This window comes from Rutidosis leptorrhynchoides, chromosome 7 (assembly GCF_046630445.1).
Source record: "Rutidosis leptorrhynchoides isolate AG116_Rl617_1_P2 chromosome 7, CSIRO_AGI_Rlap_v1, whole genome shotgun sequence".
Taxonomy (NCBI): domain Eukaryota; kingdom Viridiplantae; phylum Streptophyta; class Magnoliopsida; order Asterales; family Asteraceae; genus Rutidosis; species Rutidosis leptorrhynchoides.
Window position 1 is genome coordinate 72,866,551 of NC_092339.1, and position 13,536 is coordinate 72,880,086.

Here is a 13,536-nt window from a genome sequence, read left to right on the forward strand (position 1 = left end):
CGCATTATACGAGAAAAAGGAAAACCCTTAATGGTGTACGGAGAAAAGGGCAACACGAAGCTACATCTTATTAGTAATTTGAAGGCACTAAAACTAATAAGAAAAGGTTGCTATGCTGTTCTAGCACACGTCGAGAAAGTACAAACTGAAGAAAAGAGCATCAATGATGTTCCCGTCGCAAAAGAATTTCCCGATGTATTTCCGAAAGAATTACCGGGATTACCCCCACATCAATCCGTTGAATTTCAAATAGATCTTGTACCCGGAGCTGCACCAATAGCTCGTGCTCCTTACAGACTCGCACCCAGCAAGATGAAAGAACTGCAAAGTCAATTACAAGAACTTTTAGAACGTGGTTTCATTCGACCAAGCACATCACCGTGGGGAGCTCCTGTTTTGTTTGTCAAGAAGAAAGATGGTACATTCAGGTTGTGTATCGACTACCGAGAGTTGAACAAACTTACCATCAAGAACCGCTACCCACTACCGAGAATCGACAACTTATTTGATCAACTACAAGGCTCGTCTGTTTATTCAAAGATTGACTTACGTTCCGGGTATCATCAAATGCGGGTGAAAGAAGATGATATTCCAAAGACTGCTTTTAGGACGCGTTATGGTCATTACGAGTTTATGGTTATGCCGTTTGAATTGACTAACGCACCAGCTATGTTCATGGACCTTATGAACCGAGTGTGTGGACCATACCTTGACAAGTTTGTCATTGTTTTCATTGATGACATACTTATTTACTCAAAGAATGACCAAGAACACGGTGAACATTTGAGAAAGGTGTTAGAAGTATTGATGAAGGAAGAATTGTACGCTAAGTTTTCAAAGTGTGCATTTTGGTTGGAAGAAGTTCAATTCCTCGGTCACATAGTGAACAAAGAAGGTATTAAGGTGGATCCGGCAAAGATAGAAACTGTTGAAAAGTGGGAAACCCCGAAAACTCCGAAACACATACGCCAGTTTTTAGGACTAGCTGGTTACTACAGAAGGTTCATCCAAGACTTTTCCAGAATAGCAAAACCCTTGACTGCATTAACGCATAAGGGGAAGAAATTTGAATGGAAGGATGAACAAGAGAAAGCGTTCCAGTTTTTGAAGAAAAAGCTAACTACGGCACCTATATGGTCATTGCCTGAAGGGAATGATGATTTTGTGATTTATTGTGACGCATCAAAGCAAGGTCTCGGTTGTGTATTAATGCAACGAACAAAGGTGATTGCTTATGCGTCTAGACAATTGAAGATTCACGAACAAAATTATACGACGCATGATTTGGAATTAGGTGCGGTTGTTTTTGTATTAAAGACTTGGAGGCACTACTTATATGGGGTCAAAAGTATTATATATACCGACCACAAAAGTCTTCAACACATATTTAATCAGAAACAACTGAATATGAGGCAACGTAGGTGGATTGAATTGTTGAATGATTACGACTTTGAGATTCGTTACCACCCGGAGAAGGCAAATGTGGTAGCCGACGCCTTGAGCAGGAAGGACAGAGAACCCATTCGAGTAAAATCTATGAATATAATGATTCACAATAACCTTACTGCTCAAATAAAGGAGGCGCAACAAGGAGTTTTAAAAGAGGGAAATTTAAAGGATGAAATACCCAAAGGATCGGAGAAGCATCTTAATATTCGGGAAGACAGAACCCGGTATAGGGCTGAAAGGATTTGGGTACCAAAATTTGGAGATATGAGAGAAATGGTACTTAGAGAAGCTCATAAAACCAGATACTCAATACATCCTGGAACGGGGAAGATGTACAAGGATCTCAAGAAACATTTTTGGTGGCCGGGTATGAAAGCCGATGTTGCTAAATACGTAGGAGAATGTTTGACGTGTTCTAAGGTCAAAGCTGAGCATCAGAAATCATCAGGTCTACTTCAACAACCCGAAATCCCGGAATGGAAATGGGAAAACATTACCATGGATTTCATCACTAAATTGCCAAGGACTGCAAGTGGTTTTGATACTATTTGGGTAATAGTTGATCGTCTCACCAAATCAGCACACTTCCTGCCAATAAGAGAAGATGACAAGCTGGAGAAGTTAGCACGGCTGTATTTGAAGGAAGTCGTCTCCAGACATGGAATACCAATCTCTATTATCTCTGATAGGGATGGCAGATTTATTTCAAGATTCTGGCAGACATTACAGCAAGCATTCGGAACTCGTCTAGACATGAGTACTGCCTATCATCCACAAACTGATGGGCAGAGTGAAAGGACGATACAAACGCTTGAAGACATGCTACGAGCATGTGTTATTGATTTCGGAAACAGTTGGGATCGACATCTACCGTTAGCAAAATTTTCCTACAACAACAGCTACCATTCAAGCATTGAGATGGCGCCGTTTGAAGCACTTTATGGTAGAAAGTGCAGGTCTCCGATTTGTTGGAGTGAAGTGCGGGATAGATAGATTACGGGTGCGGAGATAATACAAGAAACTACCGAGAAGATCATCCAAATTCAACAACGGTTGAAAACCGCCCAAAGTCGACAAAAGAGCTACGCTGACATTAAAAGAAAAAATATAAAATTTGAAATTGGAGAGATGGTCATGCTTAAAGTTTCACCTTGGAAAGGCGTTGTTGGATTTGGTAAGCGAGGGAAATTAAATCCAAGGTATATTGGACCATTCAAGATTATTGATCGTGTCGGACCAGTAGCTTACCGACTTGAGTTACCTCAACAACTCGCGGCTGTACATAACACTTTCCACGTCTCGAATTTGAAGAAATGTTTTGCTAAAGAAGATCTCACTATTCCGTTAGATGAAATCCAAATCAACAAAAAACTTCAATTTATCGAAGAACCCGTCGAAATAATGGATCATGAGGTTAAAAGACTTAAGCAAAACAAGATACCAATTGTTAAGGTTCGATGGAATGCTCGTAGAGGACCCGAGTTCACCTGGGAACGAGAAGATCAGATAAAGAAGAAATACCCGCACTTATTTCCAGAAGATACGTCAACACCTCCAACTGCTTAAAATTTCAGCACGAAATTTATTTAACGGGTAGGTACTGTAGTGACCCGAACTTTTCCATGTTTATATATATTAAATGAAATTGTTATTTACATGATTAAGTGTTTCCAACATGTTAAGCAATCAAACTTGTTAAGACTTGATTAATTGAAATAGGTTTCATATAGACAATTGACCACCCAAGTTGACCGGTGATTCACGAACGTTAAAACTTGTAAAAACTATATGATGACATATATATGGTTATATATATAGTTAACATAATATTATGATAAGTAAACATATCATTAAGTATATTAACAATGAACTACATATGTAGAAACAAGACTACTAACTTAATGATTTTGAAAGGAGACATATATGTAACGATTATCGTTGTAACGACATTTAATGTATATATATCATATTAAGAGATATTCGTACATCATAATATCATGATAATTTAATAATTTAAAATCTCTTTTGATATTATAAACATTGGGTTAACAACATTTAACAAGATCGTTAACCTAAAGGTTTCAAAACAACACTTACATGTAACGACTAACGATGACTTAACGACTCAGTTAAAATGTATATACATGTAGTGTTTTAATATGTATTCATACACTTTTGAAATACTTCAATACACTTATCAAAATACTTCTACTTAACAAAAATGCTTACAATTACATCCTCGTTCAGTTTCATCAACAATTCTACTCGTATGCACCCGTATTCGTACTCGTACAATACACAGCTTTTAGATGTATGTACTATTGGTATATACACTCCAATGATCAGGTCTTAGCAGCCCATGTGAGTCACCTAACATATGTGGGAACCATCATTTGGCAATTAGCATGAAATATCTCATAAAATTACAAAAATATGAGTAATCATTCATGACTTATTTACATGAAAACAAAATTACATATCCTTTATATCTAATCCATACACCAACGACCAAAAACACCTACAAACACTTTCATTCTTCAATTTTCTTCATCTAATTGATCTCTCTCAAGTTCTATCTTCAAGTTCTAAGTGTTCTTCATAAATTCCAAAAGTTCTAGTTTCATAAAATCAAGAATACTTCCAAGATTGCAAGTTTACTTCTAAGTTTTCTAAATCCATTCCAAGTAATCATCCAAGATCAAGAAACCTTTGTTAATTACTGCAGGTTATCTTTCTAATATAAGGTAATAATCATATTCAAACTTTAATTCAATTTCTATAACTATAACAATCTAATTTCGAGTGGAAATCTTACTTGAAATTGTTTTCGTGTCATGATTCTGCTTCAAGAACTTTCAAGCCATCCAAGGATCCTTTGAAGCTAGATCAATTTTTCTCATTTCCAGTAGGTTTATCCAAGGAACTTGAGGTAGTAATGATATTCATAACATCATTCGATTCATACATAAAAAGTTGTCTTATTCAACGTTATAAACTTGTAATCACTAGAACATAGTTTAGTTAATTCTAAACTTGTTCGCAAATAGAGTTAATCCTTCTAACTAGACTTTTAAAATCAACTAAACACATGTTATATATCTATATGATATGCTAACTTAATGATTTAAAACCCGGAAACACGATAAAAACCATAAAACTGGATATACGCCGTCGTAGTAAAACCGGGGGCTGTTTTGGTTGGGGCAATTAAAAGCTAGGAAGAACTTTGATTTAAATGCTATGCTTTTGGAAAAATGATTTTTCTTATGAACATGAAACTATATCCAAAAATCATGGTTAAACTCAAAGTGAAAGTATGTTTTTCAAAATGGTCATCAAGATGTCGTTCTTTCGACGGAAATGACTACCTCTTTCAAAAATGACTTGTAACTTGTATTTCTGACCATAAACTTATACTTTTTCTGTTTAGATTCATAAATTTAAGTTCAATACAAAACCATGGCCACTGGAATCACTCAAAACGGATTAGAAACGAAGAAATGGCGAGTAAAATAAGATTGATAAAAACTACTCATTTTACCTACGTGAAAGTTAGTAATAAATCTATTCCAACCATAACCTAATCAACTTATATTGTATATTATGTAATCTTGAGATACCATAGACACGTATACAATATTTCGACCTATCATGTCGACCCATCTATATATATATTGCGGAACAACCATAGACACTCTATATGTGAATGTTGGAGTTAGCTATACAGGGTTGAGGTTGATTCCAAAATATATATACAGTTTGAGTTGTGATCAATATTGAGATACGTATACACTGGGTCGTGGATTGATTCAAGATAATATTTATCGATTTATTTCTGTACATCTAACTGTGGACAACTAGTTGTAGGTTACTAACGAGGACAGCTGACTTAATAAACTTAAAACATTAAAATGTATTAAAAGTTTTGTAAATATATTTTGAACATACTTTGATATATATGTATATATTGTTATAGGTTTGTGAATCAACCAGTGGCCAAGTCTTACTTCCCGACGAAGTAAAAATCTGTGAAAGTGAGTTATAGTCCCACTTTTAAAATCTAATATTTTTGGGATGAGAATATATGCAGGTTTTATAAATGATTTACAAAATAGACACAAGTACGTGAAAATACATTTTATGGTTGAATTATCGAAATCGAATATGCCCCTTTTTATTAAGTCTGGTAATCTAAGAATTAGGGAACAGGCACCCTAATTGATGCGAATCCTAAAGATAGATCTATTGGGCCTAACAAACCCATCCAAAGTACCGGATGCTTTAGTACTTCGAAATTTATATCATATCCGAAGGGTGTCTCGGAATGATGGGGATATTCTTATATATGCATCTTGTTAATGTCGGTTACCAGGTGTTCACCATATGAATGATTTTTATCTCTATGTATGGGATGTGTATTGAAATATGAAATCTTGTGGTCTATTGTTACGATTTGATATATATAGGCTAAACCTATAACTCACCAACATTTTTGTTGACGTTTAAAGCATGTTTATTCTCAGGTGAATACTAAGAGCTTCCGCTGTTGCATACTAAAATAAGGACAAGATTTGGAGTCCATGTTTGTATGATATTGTGTAAAAACTGCATTCAAGAAACTGATTTCGATGTAATATATTTGTATTGTAAACTATTATGTAATGGTCGTGTGTAAACAGGATATTTTAGATTATCATTATTTGATAATCTACGTAAAGCTTCTTAAACCTTTATTTATGAAATAAAGGTTATGGTTTGTTTTAAAAATGAATGCAGTCTTTGAAAAACGTCTCATCTAGAGGTCAAAACCTCGCAACGAAATCAATTAATATGGAACGTTTTTAATCAATAAGAACGGGACATTTCAATGTCAAACCCTATGGATCCATATCTAAGATTCGCGTTCACCGGTTCAAAAACAAATGACTAAACGTTACCGTGCTAAGGGAAATGTTTATGCCGTTGTATAACCCACACACATATAAAGTTTAAGTACTCGTGCCTAGTATGTAAAACATATAAAACGCATGTATTCTCAGTCCCAAAATAATTAAAGTAAAAAGGGATGCTATAACTCACTGTGATAAAAGCGGTAAAGTCGGTAATGAAAGTACGCAAGTAGTAAGTCGGTCCAAAAGGTCGTCAACCTAAATAAAAGGTCACTAGGTCAGTAGGTTGTCTTTACGAGTTCAAATAGTGCATAAAATAAGTTTAAGTGTCATCATCATCATCATTCATCATCATAAAAGCTAAAAAAGTTTGACAAGAATAGAGATCGAAGCAATAGGCTGACTTCGGTCAGGTGCTACGACCTCTACATAAATCAAAAAGACACATAGTCAGTGGCTATGGCTCCGTATATGAGTCCCCAAACAGTTGACCAATTTACAGAACCTAATTCATCTTCGTTTGACCGTGGCGACGGTTTAAGTGCCAGTAGGTCAGAAATTTCAGCACAACGTTAATAGGGTGTAGTGACTATCGGAGGGCCATAAATCCTAAACTGTAACTCGGATTAAGACGAGGCCTAAACAGAAAATCATCTAATCGAGCCGAACTAACTGAAAATCAACTTTCTAGTAGCCCAGGTGGTCTGATCAGATACGAAAAAACAGTAGGTAAGTGCTCCAGTGGGGTTCTTGGTGCTTGATGCTCATCACGGTTCTCATCCTTGATGCTTGTAGCTTCAAGTGTACAACTCGTTGATGGTTTAGCATCACTTTTGACCAAGATTCACCATCAATACACAATATGTTAAGACCAAGTAAGAACACAACTCATTCATGAGTCTTAGATGGATGATGAACCAAAGTTACATCATATCCTTAGTCTTAACACAATTTCAATTCACAATAACAACTAAAGTTACAAACTTTACATTAATTCAACAAGTAATAGCACAATCTAAGTCAAATGAGGTGATGAAACCCTAAGCTAGAGAGCTTGGATCCATTTCACATAAGTTACAAGGTTGCAAAGCTAGAAAGCTTGAACATTTAAGTGTTCTTGAAGATCTTGAAGCATAAAGCTTGGATCTTTAAGATATATGAAGATAACAAACACAAGTTTGAATCTTTTTCACAAAACAACATGATCAAAGCAAAAAGAACTTAGATCTAACAAAAAGATATGAAGATCCAAGCTAGAAAGCTTGCATCTTGTTTGTTCTTGAAGATCTTGAAGCATAAAGCTTGGATCTTGAAGATGCATGAAGATTACAAACAAAAGTTTGAATCTTTATCATAAAATAGAAAGATTAAAGTATAAAAGAAGTAGATCTACAAAAGATATGATTCATGCTTGAATCAACAAGATATAAGTAAGATCAAAGCTAGAAGGAACTTGATCTTCCACATAATGATGATGATGTACACGAATTTAAGAAGAAAAGAGGAAGGAAAAGAAAAACTTACAAGCTAGGAAAGAAAGAAAGAATAAGTGTGTGAAAAGCCAAAATGATCAAGTGTTGGAATGAGGGACTAAATGCTAGTATTTATAGGAAAATGAAGATCACATGGATTTATGAGGTGGCCAAGACCATGGTGGTGGTGGTGGTGGACGGCATTAGAGGGGGGAGGGGGAGACAAAAACTTGCTTTTTGGCTAATGGTGTCTAAAGTGTGTCCTTTTGCTGGAATCTTATGTAACATTTAGATAAACCTTATCCATTATGCTAGTATGACTCATTAATTAATTAATTTATTATTTATTTATTATTATGGGCCACTAGTAGTAATACTTGGGCTAATTAATTGGGTCACTAGCTAGAGTAGGGTGGGCTTGAGCCCAACAAGGTAGAAAGTCCAACAAGACTAACTATTGGGCTTTAGCAATTAAATAAATAAAATTAAGCATCCAAAAGCCCAGGTAATTATTATTAGAAAATAATAATTAATATTTCGCAGTCCAAAAGTTCCGGTTCCGACAAAAGTCAAACGTGCGCGCAGTTCGCGGTTTATTCGTAACGGCAAGTAACACTAACGGTTATAAAGCATCCAATGGACAAGTTAAGCATTCTACATACCCCAGGGCACGTTTTTAAGTATATATGAATATAAAACACGTGTTCCAAGATTCCGGAGTAATAAAGTAACACAGTACGCACAAATACGCAGTTTCGCTAAAATACAAGGCATAAAAGCAAGTCGAAAAAGTCGGGTCGTTACATTACCCACCTGTTATTGGAAATTTCGTCCCGAAATTTAAGCTGATGGTGATGGAGTCGGAAAAAGGTGAGGATACTTCTACTTCATTTGATCCTCTCGCTCCCAGGTAAACTCAGGTCCACGCTTGGCATTCCATTGAACTCGGACAATTGGAATCTTATTGCGTTTCAAGGTTTTGACCTCACGGTCCTTAATTTCGACAGGTTCTTCCACGAAGTGGAGTTGATCATCAATTGTAAGTTCCTTCAGGGGTATGATAAGTTCCGGTAGAGCAAGACACTTTTTCAAATTTGATACATGGAAGGTAGGATGAACAGCATTCAACTGAGTCGGAAGATGCAAACAGTAAGCAACCGGTCCAACACGTTCCAAAATTTCAAAAGGACCAATATATCGCGGGTTTAACTTTCCACGCTTTCCAAAGCGGATTACACCCTTCCAAGGTGCGACTTTCAACATCACACAGTCACCTACGTTGAATTCGAAGTCTTTACGTTTAAGATCAGCATAACTCTTTTGGCGATCGCGGACCGTCTTAAGTTTCGCCTGAATCTGAGAAATCTTCTCCGTCGTTTCATGGACTATCTCGGGTCCGGTGATTTGCACTTGGCCTAACTCAGCCCAACAAATAGGAGATCAGCACTTGCGGCCATACAACGCTTCAAAAGGCGCGACTTTAATACTCGAATGATAACTGTTGTTGTAAGAGAATTCGGCTAGCGGCAGATGCCTTTACCAAGACTTTCCAAAGTCAATAACACAGGCACGCAACATGTCTTCCAATGTCTGAATCATTCGTTCACTCTGACCGTCGGTCTGTGGGTGATAAGCGGTGCTCATGTCAAGATGAGTTCCCAAGGCTTCTTGCAAAGAACGCCAGAATCTGGAAGCAAAACGGGGATCGCGATCTGAAATGATTGATAAGGGCACACCATGACGAGATACAACCTCTTTGATGTACAGTTGAGCACGTCTCTCCATTGTATCTGTTTCTTTCATCGCTAGAAAATGAGCAGATTTTGTAAGACGGACAACGATAACCCAGATTGTATTGTATCCGCCCACCGTCTTTGGTAGCTTCGTGATGAAATCCATCGTAATTGCTTCCCATTTCCATTGTGGGATTTCTAGTTGTTGGAGTAATCCAGATGGCCTCTGATGTTCAGCATTAACCTTCGAACAAGTCAAACATCTCCCAACATAAGTTGCAACATCCTTCTTAAGATTTGGCCACCAATACTGTTCCTTAAGATCGTGGTACATTTTTCCTGCTCCTGGATGAATCGAATATCTCGACTTGTGGGCTTCATCAAGTATAAGGTTCCGTAGATCTCCGTAACGAGGTACCCAAATTCTTCCGGCATAACATCGGAGTCCAGACTCCTTAACCTCGAATTTAGAGACGAGAATGTTCAGGTATTCGTGAGATATGTTCTCCTCCTTGAGAGCCTCTTCTTGGGCTACTCGAATCTGACTGTGGAGGTTCGAATGGATGGTGATGTTCAGAGCCCAAACGCGAAGAGGTACCGTCCTCTCCTTTCGACTTAAGGCGTCAGCTACAACATTGGCCTTGCCCGGATGGTAGTGAAGTTCACAATCGTAGTCGTTTAGCGTTTCAATCCATCGACGCTGTCTCATGTTCAGTTGCTTCTGATCGAAGATGTGTTGGAGGCTTTTGTGATAGGTGAATATGGTACTCTTTGTCCCATAAAGATAGTGTCTCCACAACTTCAAAGCGAAGACAACGGCTCCAAGTTCGAGATCGTGAGTAGTGTAGTTTCGCTCGTAGACCTTCAGTTGACGAGATGCATAGGCAATGACCTTCGTTCTTTGCATCAATACACAACCAAAACCATTCTTTGAAGCATCGCAGTACACAAGAAAGTTGGCACTGCCTTCAGGAAGAGATAAGATAGGTGCGGTGGTTAACTTCTGCTTCAGGGTTTGAAATGCTGCTTCTTGTTCTTTTTCCGAAACAAACTTCTTCCCTTTATGAGTTAACGCAGTCAAAGGACGCGAAATCAAAGAGAAACCTTCAATGAACCTTCGGTAATAACCAGCAAGACCTAGAAATTGGTGGATGTGAGTTGGAGTAGAGGGGGTTTCCCACATGCTGATAGCCTTGATCTTGGCGGGATCAACTTTGATACCTTGATCACTCACAATATGACCCAGAAATTGGACTTCCTTCAGCCAAAATTCACACTTGGAGAATTTAGCATAAAGCTGCTCTTGTCTCAAGAGTTTGAGCACTAACCGAAGATGTTGCTCATATTCTTCTTCGCTCTTGGAGTAGATGAGGATATCATCTATGAAGATGATAATGAATTTATCCAGGTATGGCTTGCAGACACGATTCATGAGGTCCATGAATATAGCGGGTGCGTTGGTTAAACCGAATGGCATCACGAGAAACTCATAATGACCATAGCGGGTTCTAAACACAGTCTTCATCACATCACTCTCCTTCACCCTCAATTGGTGATAACTTGATCGCAAATCGATCTTAGAATAAATGCCTGATCCTTGCAGCTGATCAAAAAGATCGTCAATTCGGGGAAGAGGATATCGATTCTTGAGCGTCAATTTATTGAGTTCGCGGTAGTCGATACATATGCGGAAAGATCTGTCCTTCTTCTTCACGAATAAAATAGGTGCGCCCCAAGGCGATGAGCTCGGTTGGATAAACCCTCGGTCGAGCAATTCCTGTAGTTGACTATGCAATTCTTGCAGTTCTGAAGGTGCCAGACGATAAGGCGCACGAGTTACAGGTGCAGCTCCCGGTACTAGATCGATCTGGAACTCCACTGCTCTTGGTAACGGTAATCCAGGCAGTTCTTCTGGAAAGACGTCGGGGAATTCATTCACGATTCGCACATCATTCACACTCTTCTCTTCTGTTTCTAAAGCCTTCACGTTGCTAAAACAGCAAGACGTCCTTTCTTCATGATCTTCTGCGCTTTCATACAACTAATGAGGTTCAGTTTCGAACTACATCTCTCTCCGTATATAACCAGTGGCTCACCATCTCCTTGTGGTATACGAAGAGCTTTATCTCCACAGATAACATCGGCCCTTACTTTAGTCAACCAGTACATGCCGACAATCACGTCAAAGCTTTCCAATTTGATGGGTATCAAGTCAATTTCGAAATCCACGCAAGCTATGTTAATAATAGCTCCTCTGCCAATTTGGTCAATTTTCTCAAGTTTTCCATTGGCTACCTCAACTAGCATACTTTCTTTTAAAGGAACTAATGACCAATTTATCTTATCGCAAAAGTGTCTACATGCATAACTTCTATCGGCACCAGTATCAAATAGGACAGAAGCTAAAAGTTTGTTGATAGTGAATATACCTGTCACCAAGTCGGGGTTCTCGCGTGCATCCCTTGCATTAACATTAAAAGCTCTACCACGCGGTGGTCCGCCATCCTTCTTCTTATTGGGACAATCATTCCTAAAGTGGCCCTGCTGTCCACACTCGTAGCATTTCCTTGGCCCATTTGGGTTTGTCCTTGCAGCTGGGTCGGGAATCTTGCAGTTCTTACCAACATGTCCGATCTTGTTGCACTTTTCACATACCGCATTACAATACCCAGTGTGGTGTTTGTAACACCTCTTGCATTGCGGTGGGGTACCTTTGTAGTTAGGGTTGGAGCTTGTGCCGGGGTTGGGGTTTCCACCGTTGTTGTGTCTCTTAATGGGGGTTTGATCATAGGTCCTCCCCTTACTGTAATCCCACTTTCGCTTGTCACTACTACCCGCTTCAGGCTTGGACTTCTCCGGTTCATCGATGAGAATCTGATTCATGAGTGTATGCGCCATGCGCATTGCTTCGGGAACATTCGGTGGCTTGGACGAGGTGACATTACCCTTGATGGACTTAGGGAGTCCTCAAAAGTATCTCTCCATACGCTTGAATTCCGGGGTGACCATGGTAGGACACATAATGTAGTGACCCGAACTTTTCCATGTTTATATATATTAATTGAGATTGATATTTACATGATTAAATGTTTCCAACATGTTAAGCAATCAAACTTGTTAAGACTTGATTAATTGAAATATGTTTCATATAGACAATTGACCACCCAAGTTGACCGGCGATTCGCGAACGTTAAAACTTGTAAAAACGACATGACGATATATATATGGATATACATATGGTTAACATGAGATTATGATAAGTAAGTATCTCCATAAGTATATTAACAATGAGTTATATACATATAAACAAGACTACTAACTTAAGGATTTCGAAACGAGACATATATGTAACGATTATCGTTGTAACGACATTTAAATGTATATATATCATATTAAGATATATTAATATATCATAATATCATGATAATATAATAATTTAACATCTCATTAGATATAATAAACAATGGGTTAACAACATTAATTGAGATCGTTAACTTAAAGGTTTCAAAACAACACTTACATGTAACGACTAACGATGACTTAACGACTCAGTTAAAATGTATATACATGTAGTGTATTTAGATGTATTAAAATGCTTTTGGAAGACTTCAAGACATATATTAAAACACTCATACTTAACGAAAATGGTTACAGTTACTTTCCCATTCTTTTCTTTCATCAAGAATTCTAGTCGTATTCTTACCCGTATTATACACAGCTTCAAAACGTACTTACTATGGGTATATACCAATAGGAACTAGCATGGGATTCCACTCTTGATTATGTCATGTATGACTAATCAATTTTAACTTCTACCATGAGCTAGTCAACTAACTAGAACTCCTTTTAACCCCACTCACCACTCACCAATTACCACTCATCATTCACTCCATTTCACTTCCAATTCTCTTTCTAATTCTCTCTCAACACACCCACACTATTATGAACGTATTTTTCCAGTAGTTAATCATCATCTTCATCAAAAATCACTTC